The following is a 5200-nucleotide window of genomic DNA, read 5'->3' as shown; positions in this document are numbered from 1 at the left end:
TTTGTGGATGTCCATCAGAGAACTCTGACAATAACTCTTGTCATTGCATGGTCCTACATGACAGTCAACACAACACCACACAGTAACTTAACTAAACTTAATAACATAAAGAATAAGTGTATGTGTATTGCACACTGTTATTATTGCACCTTGTTATACATATGTCGTTATTGTTGTTAGACACAATAACATAAGTATCTACTCAAAAAGTGGGAATTTAATGTGTTAACTGATTTGACAAAAATAACACATTTAATCGCACTTTGCTTTCCAAGCAAAGACAAAAGGGGACCACTGCATGATTTCCTGATAAACCAGTTATACTGATGCACACATCAGAGCTATGTTGCTAGGACTGATCAGAAAACGTTATCCCGACAGAAGTGGTGTTGTGCAGAAAGTGAGTTTGCATACCACCGAAGCACTTCAACCTTACGGTATCATCTGAATGCAAAACATGTTGCAGCGAGCACAGAAAATGTGGCAGCTGTTAGCAGCCTCAGCACCAACAAAAGGTGCTGGCAGTAGTGATGGGAATTCCGTCTCTTTTCAGAGAGCCGGCTCTTTCGGCTCCCAACTGGCACTTCAGGTTCTTTTGTTGCTTTAATTAATTTATTATCAAGAACAATAAAAAATATGTACAAAAGGAATTACTAATGTAAAAAAAATCCTGGCTTTATCCATATATGTTTATTAGAGGTGCAACGATACACACAATTCACGGTTCGGTTCAATACTTTGGTGTCACGGTTCGATATTTTTTCGATACAATTTAATTTCTCATTTATTAAAATTATAAATATATATTTTAACTCAAAAGTACAGTTTTTAAATTTAATGTTGCTGAAACAACAAAATAATAATAATAATAAAAAAATCTATCTGATGGAGAAATCCCTCATCTTTGGAAAAGAAAGTTTATTACAGAGAAATGGCTCTTTCAAAATAAAAGCTATACTATACGCTTCTTCTGGGCTATATTCTCAGCAGCATATTAAACATATCAGGTCCCCATAAGGAGAATCCTGTGCTAACGGCTGTCTAAATCAGCGGTCCCCAACCTTTTTTGCGCCACAGACAATGCCCAACAATATTATCAAAGACCGGCCTTTTAGGTGTCACGGATAAATACAACAAAATAAAACTAGTACCGGTACCGAAAAAAATAAGATTTATTCATAACACACGTGAAAAGACCCAGGAAAACCGAGCTAACGATAAAAACGATAACAAAATAACGCTGGAAACCGATAAAAACCCTGAAAACCAAACATTTCACACCTGAGCCTCAACTCTCACGGCCCGGTACCAAACGACTCACGGACCGGTACGAGTCCGAGGCCCGGGGGTTGGGGACCGCTGGTCTAAATGACTCGGGTAAAGTTTGTAGCATGCTGCTTGTTGTTTTTGTCTGCTTCCACTTGTCTTTGCACTCGTGGCTCAAGAGTTAGGAGTTCGCCTTGTAATCGGAAGGTTGCCGGTTCGAGCCCCGGCTCGGACAGTCTCGGTCGTTGTGTCCTTGGGCAAGACACTTCACCTGTTGCCTACTGGTGGTGGTCAGAGGGCCCGGTGGCGCCAGTGTCCGGCAGCCTCGCCTCTGTCAGTGCGCCCCAGGGTGGCTGTGGCTACAATGTAGCTTGCCATCACCAGTGTGTGGATGTGTGTGTGAATGGGTGGATGACTGGATATGTAAAGCGCTTTGGGGTCCTTAGGGACTAGTAAAGCGCTATACAAATACAGGCCATTTACCATTTTACCATTTGCACTAGGATGATGTCGGAGTAAATGTGCAGTCATATTCGTTGTGTTCCCACTAGTGCTGTCAGCGTTAATCTGAAATGACGTTAACGCCACAACACGGCAAATCTCCGTTAACGTGCTACCGCGGATCGCCCCGTGCGTGGGGCTGGACGGCGTCAACACGTTAACGAGCTAACTGCGCTAACGCACTAGTTCCCACCCATGTAATTGAGCATTGCGTGGCACATCCAACATACTGTTTTACTTTAGTCCATGACGCGCTTACCTTCAGGGTCATACGTCACATGAAAACCAAAATAATTCCAAACGCCAGATCTGAATGAGGGTGGGGGAGGTTCAATTTGCCACGTTGCAAGGCGCTTAACTTCTGTCTCGCTAGCTTGCCCTGCGCTCAGTGAATCTGCGTTCGACTACTCCGCCTAGGCTGCACTGTCGAGCGCAGATCCACTGAGCGCTCAACACAGACAGCATCGTCAGAAGGAAAGTTGATAAAATAAATTGTCTGTGAAGGTTCTCAGTCATCCAGGTCATCGTAGTCAAAGGAGCTTGCAAAGAAAAGCGTCTGGACTTCTTTAAGTTGCTTGAAGACGTTTCACCTCTCATCCGAGAAGCTTCTTCAGTTCTAAGGTCAAATGGTGGAGAGTCCCAGATATAACTAGGGATGGGTACCGGTATCATGGCACCGGTTCTGACATAAACGGTAGTAACCAGACCGAAAAGCAGCGCACATTTCGGTGCTTTATTTCGGTGCTTTTTTTTCCTGAGCTGTGATACACTTCTAGCCAATCATTTTACGTTTCCGAGCATAGTAGGCGGGGCCAGGTACGTACGTTCTTTTATGCAGAGCTACAGATTAAAAATGCCCAAGGCGAAGCGGTCAAAAGTCTGGCTGTACTTCACAGCAAAAGATGCAAACTCAGCAGCCTGCAACAAGTGCTTTAAGCTGATACTGTCAAAGGAGGTAACTCCTCAAATCCGATGAAACACCTGGCGACGCATAGCGGTTTTTTTTCCCCAAAAACCAAGAAATGCACTGTATTTGATAGCTTGCTGCGAGACCTCACACCGAGCGCATCTACTGCGGTGTGGTGCCTGTTATCGGACCCGGAGTTAGCAACATCCCCCAAAAACCCGAAGAGGAGAGTCCTGGCCCCTAGCCCTGCCAGTGTAGCAGAAATGATGAGGATGATGATGCAGCAGCAGCCGTTCTTCTCTGCGTGAGTAGCTTAATGTTGTTCGTGTGTAATTTACGTTGAGTAGGCTAACCACGTTATTACATTAATGCATGTAAGGTGAACTAGCAAACATCATCATAGCTACATGCGGCTGTCTTCTTGTTTGATGGCAGATACTCCCTTCACCCTGGCTAAAAAGGCTAAAATGACCAAAGAAAAAGTGGAAAACAGTTAAACATGAGAGGTTTTTGGACAAAGTTTGTGTTTTTTCCATTGTTTATGCACTGCTTCCAGCCAAGAGTGATACCATATATGCCCTATAGCTGCAGAAAAGGCTAACATTATCTTTTTACAAAAACCAAATCAAATCAAATCACTTTTATTGTCACATCACATGTGCAGGTACATTGGTACAGCACATGTGAGTGAAATTCTTGTGTGCGAGCTTCACAAGCAACAGAGTTGTGCAAAATACAATAATGTAAACAAGCAAAATACAAGAATGGCTACATCTGAAACTAATAAATATATGTACAATATATAATAGTATATGCATTTCTGGATGTGTATACTAAATATTTTCCTACGTGTGTGTGTGTGTACACATATTTTACAAATTAAATAGAGTAAACAATAAATAAAATATATAAAATATACAGAGTTGAATATGTGCAAAACAGTGGCATTACTGTACAGTATGGAGTGCATAATGTTAAAGTTCCAGTAGTGAAGCTGAGGTGTCTATGACGTGTTCAGCAGTCTGATGGCCTGGTGAACCAGCTGAACATGAGAGGTTTTTGGACCAATTTTGTGTTCTCCATTCTTTAAGCACCGGTTTGAGCACCGTTTAAGCACCGGCACCGTTTCAAAAGTACCGATTTGGCACCGGTATCGGATAAAACCTAAACGATACCCATCCCTAGATATAACCTAGTGGGAGTGACCCTCCACAGAGTATGTGTGGTGTACAATTACATCAAGTACACCAAGTGATGCAGTGAAGATAAACACTAACCGGCCAGCCAGTCACAGTCTGCTGATACTGCCTTCATGAACTAAACAAGCCGTCACTGTAAATCATCCAAGGACAATAGTTGCAGTCAGAATAATTGATACTCATCTATATATGAATATCTACTGACTCATTGACCTTCAAATATTTCAAACAGGTCTGCTGGCTGAGAGACAATAAATGATGTGTTTTATCTTTCATTTGCTCCTGTTGATCCTGAAATGACCAAAGATGCCAGGAACTTTAGCTAAAGTAGACCCTGAGCACATCACTGCAGGTAAACAACAACGACTCAGAGTGCAGACAGTGGACTCTGGACTTTGTGGACTGGTGTCAGCAGAACCACCTGCTGATCAACGCCGGGAAAACCAAGGAGCTAGTGGTGGACTTCCGGAGACGCAGACCCACCACACTGACAGCGGTGAACATCCAGGGAGTGGACATTGAGATAGTGGACTCTTATAGGTACCTGGGTGTTCACCTGAATAATAAACTGGACTGGAGCCACAACACTGATGCTCTTTACAGGAAGGGTCAGAGCAGACGCTACCTGCTGAGGCGGCTGAGGTCATTTGGAGCACAGGGAGCGCTTTTAAAGACCTTCTATGACTCTGTGGTGGCATCTGTCATTTTTTACAGTGTTGTATGTTGGAGCAGCAGTTTATCGGCAGCTGAGAGGAAGAGGCTGGATAAACTCATCAGGAAGGCCAGCTGTGTTCTGGGATGCACCCTGGACCCAGTGCAGGTGGTGGGAGACAGAAGGACTCTAGCCAAAATAACATCTCTGATGGACAGAGTCTCCCACCCCATGCATGTAGATGTTGCTGAACTGCAGAGCTGCTTCAGTGACAGACTGCTGCATCCTCGATGCATGAAGGAGCGTTTCTGCAGGTCCTTCCTCCCTGCAGCTGTCAGACTGCACAATCAGAACTGCTCCCAACAAACACAGATGTTTACATCTGCGCTGTAACTGCAATAATTTAATCAACCAATTCGCACTACAACCTGGTTTGCCTCTTATCTGTAGTTATTTTTATTAAATTTAATAACTGTACAGTACTCTCTGTATATAGTAACCATTGTCCTTAATGTAAATATGTAAGAAAAATTGTGTATGTTTCTGTTCTGTGTCCTGTGTACTGTTTGTTTGTATATGTGTCTTTCTGGCTGGTGTTACAACCAAATTTCCGCTTGTGGGACAATTAAAGGATTATTCTATTCCATTCTATTCTATTCTAAACAGCAGAGCCAG

The sequence above is a fragment of the Astatotilapia calliptera genome, chromosome 4 (genome assembly GCF_964374335.1).
Source record: "Astatotilapia calliptera chromosome 4, fAstCal68.1, whole genome shotgun sequence".
Lineage (NCBI taxonomy): Eukaryota > Metazoa > Chordata > Actinopteri > Cichliformes > Cichlidae > Astatotilapia > Astatotilapia calliptera.
This window is presented reverse-complemented; position numbering follows the sequence as displayed.